At 35.9% G+C, this 15,576-nt stretch overlaps 1 long non-coding RNA gene and 2 other non-coding genes across 4 annotated transcripts in view; 1 reads left to right on the plus strand and 2 right to left on the minus strand.

Moving 5' to 3' along the window:
* Positions 1 to 7,926, plus strand: part of LOC140162635 (uncharacterized) — a 35,835-nt gene extending 27,909 nt beyond the window's left edge. For both annotated transcript variants that reach the window (XR_011860311.1, XR_011860312.1), the window contains exon 5: positions 7,500 to 7,926. This is a non-coding gene — a long non-coding RNA (uncharacterized lncRNA). The remainder of the gene's footprint in view (positions 1 to 7,499) is intronic.
* Positions 5,133 to 5,206, minus strand: Trnat-cgu (transfer RNA threonine (anticodon CGU)). The gene has a single exon. It is a non-coding gene; the product is annotated as a tRNA-Thr (tRNA).
* On the minus strand, positions 5,334 to 5,407 carry Trnat-cgu (transfer RNA threonine (anticodon CGU)). Its single transcript has one exon. It is a non-coding gene; the product is annotated as a tRNA-Thr (tRNA).
* Positions 7,927 to 15,576: the final 7,650 nt, after the last annotated feature.

Consider the following 15,576-nt stretch of genomic DNA (forward strand, 5'->3'; position numbering starts at 1 on the left):
CAGTTAATTTCAATGCATTGAATTGGAATTGACAAAAAAAAGTGATTTAAAGTAGAGAAGACTGAATTGAAATTGCATCAAAATGATTTTATATATAAGAAGGTGAATCTGAATCTGAATTGAATTGAAATTCATTTTCTGAATCGAAATAACACTAGGGAGAACTCAATACCAGTGGTTGCAATCTAAGATGTAATTAATGAAGGCCTACAATGCATTATGGAGGACGAATTGCTTTGATCAAAGCATGAAAATTAATGAACAAAGACGAATTATATTTGTGCAAGTACTGTCCATGCAGCAGGTGAGACGATTTCAATGCGCTCTAGGACGAAATCAAATGAACACTGTATGAATCTTTTTGATCAAAATATGAATTTATTTGACCAAAGACGAAATTTAAGTTTACAAATAGACACTTCCAAATTTTAAGGACGAATTCAAACTTAACGGGATATTAAATATAACAAAAAATGTGTTAAATTAACTGAGAAAACCTATATTAAAAGAAGACAAAAATCATGTTTTTTTTACCATTTTTAATTGTTGGTTTTTCAAATGTTTTGAAATCTTTAATGTGACTTAAACCACAATTTTGCATGGTTAGCCTAAGAGACCATATTCTTCAGATTCCAAATATGTCTTGCCAATAATTTAATTTAATTTAATTCAATTTTAAAATAAAAATCCTAATTGGTATTTTGACCATTTTATCAGTATTTGGTGAGCTATTGATGTCTTTTGGTGTCAAATAAAGCTACGCATCTTTTCATATAAATTCATTTTAATGTTGAAAATGACAAAATTTGGGCCAAATATTTATGTTTTTTACCATTTTATTTGTCAATTTTTGGTTTTTATCTACTAAAGATGTCATTATTATCTACTGAAAATACTGAAAATAGCTGATGGCTATGTGAAGACATTGCTATCTACTGAAGATAGGTGATGGCTATGTAAAGGCAGTGTTATCAAATGAAGATAGCTGATTGCTCTGTGAAGCCATTGCTATCTACTGAGGATAGCTGATGGCTATGATATGTCATTAATGTCTACTGAAGATAGCTGATGGCTATGTGAAGTCAGTGCTATCAAATGAAGATAGCTGATTGCTCTGCAACGTCATTACTATCTACTGAAGATAGCTGTTGGCTATGTAAAGTCAGTGGTATCTACTGAAGATAGCTGATTGCTATGTAAAGTCAGTGCCATCTACTGTTGATAGCCAGTGCTATCTACTGAAGATAGCTGATTGCTCTGTGAAGTCACTGCTATCTGCAGAGGTTAGCTGATGGCTATGTGAAGTTGTTTCTCTTTACTGAAGATAGCTGATAGCTCTGTGAAGTTATTGCTATCTGGTGAAGATAGCTGATTACTGTATTACTGAAACAATCTGCTAAAGATAGCTGGAAGGCTATGTGACGTCATTGCTATCTGCTGATGTTAGTTAATGGCCATGTGAAGTTATTGCTAACTATTCAAGATAGCTGATGGCTCTATGAAGTCATTGTTATCTGCTGATGTTAGGTGAAAATTTATATGTGAGGTCATTATTATCTACTGAAGATATAGCTGATGTCTAATATGGAGTCCTTGCCAACTACTAAAGAAAGCTGATGGCTATATGAAGTCATTGCTATCTATTTAAGATATGCTCTGTGAAGTCATTGCTATCTTCAGAGGTTAGCTGATGGCTATGTGAAGTCATTTCTATCTACTGAAGATAGCTGATGGCTATGGTAAATCACTATCTACTGAAGATAGCAGATGGTTATGTGATGCCAGTGCTACCTACTGATATTAGCGGATGACTATGTGAAGTCTTTGCTATCTGATGAAGATAGGTGATATCTATGTGAAGTCATTGCTATCTACTGAAGATAGCTAATGGCTATGTAAAGTTAATGCTATATACTGGGGTTAGCTGATGGCTCTGTGAAGTTATTGCTATCTCTACTAAAGGGAAACAGGACATTTCGCCTCCATTCCATTTCGTAAATAAAGAGTACCAAATAGAGAGTTTTAGATGCAAGCTGGTAAGAAAAACGGTCCAAGGTTTAATGGGGCTTTTACGTGCTCTCACAACTCATTCCGTAAAGACAAACACACTGTCAAAACCCAATGGCATATCGTTCAACCCTAAACTATGCCAAAACACCCTAAATCATACCGCCCAGGCCTATATCATACCTCCAAACCCAAAGGACTTTGCAAGAGGGCACAACATCATTCAACAATGATAGATTTGAAAAAAAGGACATTTTATTATTCAGAATAGAGATCACAGTGACTCATTTCGAATAAAGAACCTTTTTTAGATTTCGAATGGAGAACATTTTTTCATATTCGAATAGAGAACCCTTTGTCGATTTGGAATAGAGAGCACAGTGATTTGATTTGGAATAAAGAACCTTTTTTCAATTTCGGAATAGAGAATACAATTTTTTCATATTCGGAATAAAGAACTTTTTCCATATTCGGAATAGAGAACCTTTTCTGTTTTCAGAATAGAAAACCTTCACAATAGAGAACTTTTTATTTTCGAATAGTGAACCTTCGAATAGCGAACATTCAGAATAGCAAACCTTTGGAATAGCAAACTTACCCAAATACCATTAGTCACTTCAGATATATTATTATTAGAACACATTTATAGAGCACATAAACGTAAAAAACATCTCAATATGCTGACAAGCAAATTAACAAAAGCAACAATTATGAACATCAAATGCAACCCTGGCCCCTGGGTACCCAAGGATGGCCGGGGATTTGGGGTTTAAAAGTTCAAGTCCAGGGTAAACACCTGGCCAGTCCCGGACCCTCCCGGGCAAAATCATGAGCCACTCCCTGGCCCACCAAGGGCAAATATCCAATACAAACTGATGCAAACCCGGGTATTCCACGGCCCAAGTTCCCGGCCCCGACGGAGCATGAGATATAGGCCTAGATCTTTTTGTCAATATAGTGGGGATCTTGTCATGCGGGTTCAAATATGGAATATTTGGAGTTTCGTTGCCAAAAGCATAACCTAGGGCAGATCTCGTAGCTATTATACTGGAGATCACCCGGTTAAACAATATGATGATTTGGGGCCTGAGCAGTGATAAAGACCTCAGTATCGCTGGATTTCATGTTTTTGCTGACTTGGAACTTCTGCCATGTTCAAAGGCCTTTGTCTGACACAGCATTTATTTCATAGGCCTAATGGTTTTAACCCTATTCTATTACCCACATCAATTCCATGCCATATGGCACGGAATGGCTTCATGCATGTAAAAATAATATTTACACAAAATTAATAAGGTCTTATCTTTTGAATAGTTTTGATAATTTATCCCTTCTCTATCAAGAAAAAACCTTTTTTCGTAACATAACTACCATTTACACATCATAATATATTTTAAAATGTCAGAAACTTGCATATTTTAACCATTTTTAGGCCAAATATTGCCCTAAAAATAGCCCCAAAAAGGTCCTTTAATTATAATATAGTCCAAATCAACTCGGCTTTCTTTCAATTATATGTAGTAACACAGCAGTGTATTTTTTTTAAAACAGCATGAAAATGCCACATTGATGTACTCATATACTTCAAAAATGCAAATCAAAATATTTTTTTCATTATATTTGGCTAAGAGCTCATTAATTATTCATGAGCTAATTTGCTGATAATATTTATCAGGAAAAGAGTAGATGCTTTTGAGATGTGGTGTTACAGTCCTGAGGCTTCTACAAGTGACATGGAAAGAGAGGAGAACAAATTCCTGGATCCTCGACAAGATTGGTACAAGTCTAACCATCAGAAGCAACTGTAATGGAGAGAAAGCTGAAGTACTTTGGCCATATTGTCAGGAAACACGGAGGTGTAGAAAAGCAGATTTTGCAAGGGGCTCCCACAGTATTAGACATCAACAAGCTTCAGAGAATCCAAAACATGAGCGCTCGCCTAATCTCTCTTACCAAAAAGCGGGATCACATAACTCCCCCATTCTACGCGATCAACTTCACTGGCTCCCAATTGAGGAAAGAATCTGCATGCTTACCAATCTTGCTCAATGTAGTGCCGCAGCACAGGATTTTGACATGCTGTCCATCCTAAGATGTTGATCAAAATCAGCACCAAGATTCCTGATTTGTGGTGTAGGATTGACAACAGGGAAAAAAACAGTGGCATGATCGACGGGAATTATATAAGTAAACATTATTTTTCATCAGGTTTGCCGTTGCAAATAATAAAACCTTTTTTCGTAACATAACTACCATTTACACATCATAATATATTTTAAAATGTCAGAAACTTGCATATTTTAACCATTTTTAGGCCAAATATTGCCCTAAAATAGCCCCAAAAAGGTCCTTTAATTATAATATAGTCCAAATCAACTCGGCTTTCTTTCAATTATATGTAGTAACACAGCAGTGTATTTTTTTAAAAACAGCATGAAAATGCCACATTGATGTACTCATATACTTCAAAAATGCAAATCAAAATATATTTTTCATTATATTTGGCTAAGAGCTCATTAATTATTCATGAGCTAATTTGCTGATAATATTTATCAGGAAAAGAGTAGATGCTTTTGAGATGTGGTGTTACAGTCCTGAGGCTTCTACAAGTGACATGGAAAGAGAGAGAACAAATTCCTGGATCCTCGACAAGATTGGTACAAGTCTAACCATCAGAAGCAACTGTAATGGAGAGAAAGCTGAAGTACTTTGGCCATATTGTCAGGAAACACGGAGGTGTAGAAAAGCAGATTTTGCAAGGGGCTCCCACAGTATTAGACATCAACAAGCTTCAGAGAATCCAAAACATGAGCGCGCCTAATCTCTCTTACCAAAAAGCGGGATCACATAACTCCCCCATTCTACGCGATCAACTTCACTGGCTCCCAATTGAGGAAAGAATCTGCGCAGCTTACCAATCTTGCTCAATGTAGTGCCGCAGCACAGGATTTTGACATGCTGTCCATCCTAAGATGTTGATCAAAATCAGCACCAAGATTCCTGATTTGTGGTGTAGGATTGACAACAGGGAAAAACAGTGGCATGATCGACGGGAATTATATAAGTAAACATTATTTTTCATCAGGTTTGCCGTTGCAAATAATAAAGGAGACAAGTAGAAAAAGTGATCCCGCCTGGGAATCGAACCCAGGACCTCAGGTTTACGAGACCTACGCCTTAACCACTTGGCCACGGGAGCTTCATGATTAGGCTGGTTGAAATTTGCACGGAAAAACAGTGGCATGATCGACGGGAATTATATAAGTAAACATTATTTTTCTTCAGGTTCGCCTTCGCAAATAATAAAGGAGACAAGTAGAAAAAAGTGATCCCGCCTGGGAATTGAACCCAGGACCTCAGGTTTACGAGACCTACGCCTTAACCACTTGGCCACGGGAGCTTCATGATTAGGCTGGTTGAAATTCAAACACATAAGTGGTCACTTAAACTTATCTCCTCCCCGCAAATAGCCCATAGTAGCTAGGGCCGTTTAAATAACCGCTTATGGGTTCGAATTTCAACCAGCCTAATCATGAAGCTCCCGTGGCCAAGTGGTTAAGGCGTAGGTCTCGTATACCTGAGGTCCTGGGTTCGATTCCCAGGCGGGATCACTTTTTCTATGTGTCTCCTTTATTATTTATGAAGGCGAACCTGATGAAAAATAATGTTTACTGATTGACAGCAGCTTTACCCACACTGACAGAAGGTAATTGGCGAGGCGTCGCAAAACAAGAAGTAAAATGAATGATTTCTGTTTTGCTGTCATTCAAAACAAGAAAATTAGAGGACATCCATGTTTTAATGTCCTTAACACAATTATCACTTTCTCTATAGCACTGTCCTAATTTTGACATTGAAACTGATATAAGGTTGAGAATCATCTGCAAACTTCATACAGGAGAGTCCATGTTCAATAATGCTCTCTTGGTGGGCACTATAGAGAGTAAAACAAATGGACCACACACTCTCACCTGTGGCATACCATAATCAGTCTCTACAGGATGAGACAACACACCATCAGCAAGGACACTTAGACTCCTCCAACATCATAGCATGATTTCAGACGATTAATGAATACCTTATGGTCTATGGTGCCGAGGGCTGCAGTTAAGTCTAAGAGGACCAGACTGGTCTCACCACCTTGCTTGTCAAGATCCATGAGGATGTCATTATACACACGAGTTAAAGCAGTCTCAATACTATGATACTGCCTGTATGACTGAGAAGGACCAAATAGATTGCTAGAGTTTAAATGCTCAACATACTGCTTCATAGTGCAGCGCTCTTATGACCTCACTTAGAAACGCCAAGTTGGAAATAAGCCTGTAATTTTTCATTGTTTCTGGGTTACTAGACTTCTTCAGGATGGCGTAACAAGGGCAGATTTCAGAGCATTGGGGAACACAACCGTTTCAAGGGACACATATTGGTAATTGCAGTGATATGTGGCAAAAGCAAGTCTAGATTGTCTGCTAACAACCAAGCAGGAAGTGGGGTCAATGGGATATAAGGAAAAATATTTAAAAAATATGTGAAATGACAAAAAAATGTTTCTTCACTCCAACAAATCTGTTAAGATTAGAACAGACAAGAACTGTAGTCAAATTTAATGTTTTCTTAAATCTCGAACCGGACGCGAGACCAGGAGAGCCATGACCAAGACCATCAGGTCTGATACTCTCGAGGCCTACAATACTGTTGTATGTTGTTGATCAAGATTGAACACAATCAAACAATGCTTTCTCTTCCCCAATTCATGAACGCACTTCCTTGTGCATTCAAATGCGTAACCTTTGGGTTGTCAGATTATTTATATAGTCCATTCAACAAGTCAACAAGTCAATTGTGGTTTTAGGATTCCTAGTCATTCGCAATACTTTGAGACTGAGATCTGGTTTATTCAGGGCTGAATTTACCTTTTGGGTGGCTCTGGGCCACTAATCGGCAAAAAAAAAAAACCCATAAAGAATGAGAAAAAAAATCTAGCACCTGTGTAGCCTTTTTTCGATTTAAAAAAACGCTGTAGGGATATAGGGTTGTTCACTACTCTCTTAAATAATTGGTTGTTTGAAATATTTCAATCTTTTAACAATTGATGGTAGGAATCAATTTAAATAGATTGAAATGGGTTTTTTTTGTTTGACTCTAACTCTTTTTGTTGACTGATTTCACTATCCAATCATGTGTTACTCCTTATGTATGCCAAATGGTATGTGTTGCATAATTATGTTCAATTGAAAAAGATTTGCTCCTAACTTGAATCGCTACTGAAATTACAGTTGTAAACAATTTGAAACCTAATTAGGGACGGCAGAAGATTAAATTTCAATCGTTTTGATTGAATATTCAATTGAGCAATTACATGTACCCATATCTTTGTACGACCTATTCAGGACTGTCGGCCCTATTTTTGTTTGTTCTATTTTGTTTAGTTAAATGTTTGCACTCACTATTAACCTTTCATAATTTTATTTTTATTTTTCCCCTTACAGGTGAAAAGGACACATTGACACATGGACTTGTTGAGAGAGTTCAACCCACAAACATATCATGCAAGATTGAAGGACTTGAGTTATCCAAACTGGAAAAAAAAATGTTTAAGAAGATCAACAAAGTTGTTTATGAAACTTCATGGTATGATAATGCAGAAAACCAATACTCCTATCACAGATTATGGACAAATTTATGTGCAAGAAGGTTTTGAAGCATGTTTGAACTTTCCTCTTCTAAATGGTAGAAATTGTGAATCTTGCTCTCTTTGCAAAGGGGTACTGAAGACCTCCAACACTTTCATTGCACTTGTAGCACTCTGAAAACTATTTGTTCTGAGGTGTACTGTATTTGAAGCTGGAGCATGATCTGATGATTGAAAACAATTTTAAATCTGGATATCAAAATATGTTAGTATACCTATAAATTGGGAAGGTATTGATAATAGTTTTTATAAACTTTTCTTAAAAATCAATTAAATTTTGATGGATTGTTCCATTTCTTCGCCTGTCTCATAAAGGGGAGCAATCCATCTTTTGTCCATGAACCATCACATTCATAAATTTGTTTAATGAAGTTTGTTTGGCTTATATGAGACGGAAATTATTCGGCTTTTGTTACTGCACGTGTCAATAAAGTTCCAACACACGCTCACGAAAATTCACATAAGCATGCGCCGGTTACGCATTACGCAACGCAAAACTAGCATAAGCATTGTGCCCAACTGCGTGCATGCCATTCTATATCAATACACGGTGTTTAGAGTCTTATATAAACCAACAAACTTTAGTATTATGTATCATGATGATATTCACCTTTTGAAGCTTTATGATTAGGTCTTGTGGGTTTTAATACATTTTGAAAATTGAGTAGTGACAGTTAAATGAAGGGATATGAAAAAAGTTACGCCCTACACTTAAGGTCCTTACTTTTCATTTTTTAATACTGTAGAAAGCTATGATGAATGTAATGGTTTAGTTTATTCACTTTCTCCCTACGCCAACTTATCGAAATATTTTCATCAATTTTATAATTTGCTAGTAAATAAACACAGGGATGTAAAGTTTCAAGATTAATTATATCATATTTACAGGATTTTTTATGTTCCATTCCCTATACAATTCTGTAGGAACAATAAGGACCACTACACATTTTCGATAAGGCCAAAAACAAACAGTTTATGTCCGCTTCCTTTGACCAAAAACCATAAATGCTGTACATTTTTTAAATTTTTTTTTTCTCAAAAAAGGAGAGAATGTGCTAAATGGTGAATTTTAAAACCTATGTGTACAGGAAGCTGATGCAAATCTTTTCATACGCGTAATCTATCTGTGACATGATAAAGAGGAATGAGTCTAATGTCGCCAATATTGATTTTGAGTTGATAAAAACAGGTGATGCATTTGTGTGTTTTTGAAGTAAGAGAATCACTTATCTATGGTTATGATAATACTTTAAATAACATTAATGTGAATAAATAATGAACAGAAATTGAATATTGATGACATCATTCCTCTTGATTATGTTAACATTTGTAGTCTTTAAACATGATTTTACTGCACTATGTATGGACATCAACAGTTATAATAGATTCCATATCACATTGGAGTGATGGGGAAATGTTAAATTAGACCTCGACTATTGTCCCAAATAAGGGACGGCTGGTCATTAAGATTATTATTGATTTCTGATTCGTGTCTCAAAGAAACTTGCCATCAAAGAAAAAAGTGCTAGATAAAATGTATGTTGTTTGTACAATTAACTATAAATAATTTTGGAGTTGCTATAAATTCAAACATGTCGAAATATAGACCTACATCATGTTTTTCACCATATTATTTGAATGTTAAACAAAATGATTGATACCTATCAGATTTCTTTAAAAATGGATGAGTCTGACACATCAAAATTCAACATAAGATCCTAATAATCTGTAGATTAATTGTATAACAAGTCATAAACTACACATTCTGGACATTTCAAGAGTATCTGAGTATCCATTGTATTTGGAAGAGGCAGGCTTTCCAATAAATATCAAAATTGTTACAAAAAATGCTACATTGCAAGATATAGGTTAAGAATGTATTGTAGGTCCTGTACGAACAACATACTAGAATATCGAGAAGGCCTTCACTACTCTTTGAACACAGATATAATGCAATTCGGTATAATGCCAAGTTTGGATCTTTTTTTTTTTTTAAATCCACTATTTAAAAGGGCATTTCATGATCCACAACCTCATCCCCCACTTTTGTCAAAAAAGATGAGATTTGTATATTACTGGAAACCCCTGGCTACATAATGTTTATGTACAAAATATATCTTGCAGATAAATTCGTTTAGCAAAGATATTAGAATGTGAATTTCGTTCTGTATACCAGAACGAAATTACAACACATTGTCTATGGAGCAGTTAAATACACATCATACATAACTCGCAAACGAGAGGATGCTAGGATCACGAAATCCTCCTTTAAAACATAATGTGTCATGTGTAATGTGACTCATTTTAAACGTTCATTGCATGATGATGCACACTGTAAAAAGCCTTCTCTATTCTGAGAATCTTTAATACATATACAGTGGAAACTCATTAACACGAAGTTGTGCGGAATTCAAATTTTACTTCTTGTTATCAGGAGTTCGTGTTATCCAGTTCTAATAACATGTGAAATGTATGCTTGGGAATGTAAAACATACTTCTTGTTATCAGGAACTTCATGTTAAGAGGGTTCATGTTAATGAGTTGCCACTGTAGTACAAACTTCTACCGCATAGAAAAATGTCTTTGAAAATATGGTTCCATGATTATACTATAAGGAGCGACTTACCTTTTCATACTGTGATAATGGATAGTACTGCGTACTCGTAAAAATACTATAACTAATTTCTAAATTAGCTTACATGCATGCTTGCATCATATAAAGCTACCATACTTTTTAGTGTGTATACTGATTACAATTTTTACATTGTTAACCCCCTCCATTACACAAGTACCAACTACCCAAAAGTAAGCATGGTAAGGTTTGCTCCAAATAGGTATGGAACATAATAATAATTAGAGGGTTTCTTTGAATTTACAGCATTAAAGCTGTGATTACTTTCTAGAAAAGTAAACAAGTTCAATTTCAAGTAATTTCACTCTAAAAGTGAAAAGTGATTAATCCAATTCCAAAGTGAATTGCAATTTTTAAATCTGGGAACAAGTTAATTAGCTTAGGAATGTTAATTACAACTGTGGATTTTGTTCATGTTAACAACTTCATTTATTAAATGCGTTAAATGAACAAAACCCACTGTTGATTTGAAATTTGCTCTTTATTATAATTTTTAGAGCAAATTTAAAAAGGGATTTCACTCTTAAGACAAGTTGGAGGGGACTATGACCTAGTGGTGTTTACACTCAATAGACAAATAAAGCTGTGACACAAGGGGAATAGGTTCTATAAAGAGAGATCCCAAAGCATGATATAAGGGGTGTCATTTCCGTCCCATGGCTTTGCTCAGGAATGAGAAAACACCTAAAAGTTATGTTTTGATACATGATACAAGAAAAGCAAGATAATGTGTAAATGATTATTGGCTTCCTTGACACTAGTTCTTAAAAGATCAATGTGTTAATATTAAAAAGAACACTACAATTACTTAGTTAAATGGCTAAAACCATGGTTCCAGCCAACCCACTCGCCTTAAAAAGGGAGTGCTTTAAGGGGAGTGAAATTTCATTCTTTTGGATGGATCACAGTTGACATTCTACTAACGAGTGAATTTTCAGAGTCAGCTATGCATGCTGGGGTGGTTGCAATCAGTATTTTTCAACATCAGATCGATTGATGAGCTAGCTATACCGTACTAAGTTGAGAGTGCTGTAAGCGCGTTTATGTGGTTTATGTTGAGTTCATCTGTGCTTGTATATATATATATATATCCTGCGCGTTAAAGCACATGATTTGAAAATACAAAATCATGCAGGGTTACTCCACTTGAGATGAGACCCATAATGGTTAAATATGGGACCATCATTTGTCTCATTTATCTTTTTTTTTATCAAGCTTTCTAATTTTTTTGCATGTATTGTTGCAGATATGTATATTAAACTTTGCTAATTTCATATTGCAATATCTTGTTGGTTTATTGAAGTGTTTTATATAGCAGATTACAGAATGGTTCCAGCCAATTATTTGCCATTATTTAAAAAAAAGGATAAGTATGAAAATGGGACATGTGATAGATTTAAGAGATGGCGTAGGAATTATATGCCCCAGGAAGGGTAACATTTATAATGACATGCCTCTCCAGCACTGTGTGCCAAAAATACCACCTCTCCATTTAATATTTGTATCATTCCGAACCTTCTAGATCGGGGGTTCTCAACTACTTAATTAGTGCTAAAGTGCCACTAAGCGGAGGGGATTGGCTAACCTATAACGGAAGCCTCTGGATTTAACCTTTTGTTATGACTTATAGGATGGCTCACCTTGGACATGATTCTTGATTAATCAAGGCATAAAAACTCTGTGCACGTGCGCTGTAATACAAATGGTGTGCCGCCAGTTGAAGATCCTGGCCTGTTCTAGATCACGGATGTGAGCTATGAAAGGTGTCCCGTAAAATGGTGTACATAAGCAATTTCTGCCCCACTTAAATTTTACCTAAAAAGTTAAAGCTACCAACAACACAAACAATTACAAACATGACATCTATAAAAACAATGAAAAACACATAAAACCACACGTACACGTGCACACTCAGAACTTCAGAAGACATACATGGTCATGACATAACAAAAAACTATAAAACAAGGGAAACGCCCAGATTAATCTCCACTCGGATCAAAAGTAAACTTTTAAAATGTCTGCCTAATTTCTGATTTTTTTCAGCAATGTTATAGGCCTACTCAGTCTTAAATTTCATTCTGATTAATTAGAGTAAAAAAGGGAAATTTGGTTTGGTTTCTTGAAATGTGCACATGTAATTAATGCAACAATTCAAGCACAAGATAAGTTTCAGTCGCATCTATCCCAAACATCTGTTCCAATTTATAAAGATTGAGTTGTTCGCCAGTTATTATGTCAAGTTCAAACAATTGTCAGGAGCCCTGTTACAAATATACATTAAAATTGAGTGATTAAGTTCTACCAATCGTGTGAAGAAATTTATTAGTACGTGTAATAGGACCTTGTACAACTAACGCTTTTGTTATGGATTCATCGAAACTTCATAACCAATGATTTCAGTCCCCGGGTTTCAGTCAGTCCCAAATAAATATCTTGCAACTATCTTAATACTATTTACAGAGTGTCCGTCCATCCGTCCGCGCGCTATCGCGTTTGCGTCCGCGCGGTTCGCGTTCACGCAGTGCACTATCGCGTGCTCGCGGTGTGCTATCGCGGAGTATCAATGTGCGCGGAGTACAGTGCGCGCATCGGAAAGCATAACAGTGTGACTAACACTAACAGGTGCATCTCATCGGACCACTTGATAGGCCTATTTCTCCCGATTGATTTCATTACTTTAGTAACGGCCTATATCCACGTCCAGATACTAATTTCGGGTCCTCCAATGTGGTAGCAGGACAGGGCTTGGAAGAAGCGAATGATGGGTTTCAAGATTATGGGTAGGCCTACCTAACTACCGAAGTAGGCCTAAGCATCACAGCTACAAAACAAAGTATAATATTAAGCTTGAGAATCAGCCTTAAGCAAACTAAGAACAATTGACTAGATATTCTTAATATTGGAGTTATAAAACCACGGAGAGAGGAGGGGCACATATATTTTTGGTGGGTATGCTCCCCCTGAATTTTGAAGTGATGGATCTTAGAGAGCTGACGGCGTACCGGTGAAGGGGACTTTTGGAGTGCGATCATGTAAACGTCAAAATTAAGGGCAGGCTTTCTGGTTGCCAATTGCCTGAAAAAATAACCCAGAATGTGAGGAATGAGCAATTTAGGGGTATTTGACAGCTGAAAATATCAAAATGAATGGTGTTTCACTTCTCCAGAGTCTGTTTTGGTCAAAATTCAGCGGTCTTTGGGTAGCCGCGTGGTCCGAAAAATGTTGAGTGCGGCCCCCGGTATAAAAACGGAAGATGCCATTCGTGAGGCACTTGTGTTTATGTTTAAAAGGGATGTCATTCAACTCAAAAATGAATGTTTTCACAAAATTAAATCCCTTATCAAGATCAGAAAGATAGAAGGGTCATTCATCGGTAAGGTGCTTAATTGCAGTCCCACCACTTTGAGGAGTGATAACTAAAATACGAAACATGATTTCGAATGTTATTTTTTGCAGTTGTTTAGTATTGACCATGTTGACGTTCCTTTTATATATTAAAACATCAAAATATTAAAAGAAGTTCTTGTTTTCGAGAAAATTGCTTATATAGGGTGTCACAACCCCCAAAACCCCATGTCCCGATCATCATCAAAACGTTTGATGCTGATATCTTTTAGTGGATAACTTCAGCATCGTAAAAACACCGGGAATGACAAGTTATTGATTGTATATTGTAGGAAAAGGTATTGTTCCACATCTTTCATAGCCAGGAGTAAAAATAAGTTCACCCTTTATGTCTAAAAGTTTCTGTCCCGATGTCTGCGTCATCTACCGTCACGAAAATTTAGAAGCGCCTGGAGAAAAAGACTAATTTTGTAAGGTCATATATTTGACCCAGAGAGCACTTAGTCAATATGCAGTAAATTCATTTAGACATTTTCCCTCATGTTGGCGCAATTCATCAAAACTATAACCATTTCTTCATTCATACGGGTGGGTACCTTTATTAATCATCATCTCCGAACGCTTCTGATCACTAAAATGTTCGCATTATTTATTTAACTTTTGTCAAAATTACAACAGTTGTACGTTTATTTCTATTCACCTCCTTTATTGACCATGTGTAGGCCCATGTTATAGTTTTACCACTAGGGTCGTAAGTTTGTTCATTTCATAATATACCATGGCATATCCGTCAAAATTTGGGGACGGATATGACGTTCTGAGATGATTTTACTATGAGAGAATCATTTCCGTCACGTGACGGAGACGATACAGACATCATCTCCGTCACTCTCCAGATAATGCCCTGCTTTGACCAGTTTTGACCTTAAAACTGGTCAAATGGAAATGTAATGATATGTTGCATAATCTAGAAAACATTGAGAAAACGTTTTAAATGAAAAACAAAAAAATTTGAATGATCTATTAACAAGTCTTCCACGCTCTCTATTTCGATACCATTTCAAGTAATCAATTCATTCTCAAGTAGGCCCTATAATAATAGGCCTATTCATCCGTCCAAGAGTGCTTGACAAGTGCGGGCCGGCCGCCCTTTATATCCTCAAAACCAATGTTGCACAATTATAATTTACATAATTATACCATCATTTTCCATCATGAATGATCTGCAAATTTGTGGAATAGGCATGTCTGCCCTAATAATATATTCCATTTAATCAATTATGATTGATTTTCCGTGAACAATCATTTGTTAAAAGATAAACAAATACATTAGGCCTGATGACCCCCCCCCCCGCTTCCTTCATGAATATTTACATTCGTAAAACATCAATGCATGTAGGCTAAACAAACTTCAACGTTGTTTTAATACATTCAATCATGGAGGTATCAATATTATTATTAATTTAAGATGATAATAATATAAATGAATTAACCCTCGTAGGCCTATGATACAAATACACAGGCATGTCTTTTTTAAATACGGTTCTTGTTTATGCATGATGATAAATGATGGTGAATAGGACTAAATAAAGAAACAATAACATAGATATCTCTTAAAACATGTGAATACGCGTTAATTATTAGAATTATAATGATTATGAACAGGGTTATTTGAAAACGGGGAAACAAACAAGCAGGGCAAAATATTTAAGATCGTAATTTGTTATGGCAAATGATGGTGGACGAGCCTAATGACTGATTTGGTAGCCATGGTAGCGGAAAGCTATTTTTGTCATTTAACTATCTAGAACTGTTTTCTAAAAGCGCCCTCTCAATTTTGTCTGGCTAGCAAGGTTTGACAGCAATTAGGAAAATAATACATAAAAACAATTTTTAA

Source organism: Amphiura filiformis, chromosome 10 (genome assembly GCF_039555335.1).
Source record: "Amphiura filiformis chromosome 10, Afil_fr2py, whole genome shotgun sequence".
Taxonomy (NCBI): domain Eukaryota; kingdom Metazoa; phylum Echinodermata; class Ophiuroidea; order Amphilepidida; family Amphiuridae; genus Amphiura; species Amphiura filiformis.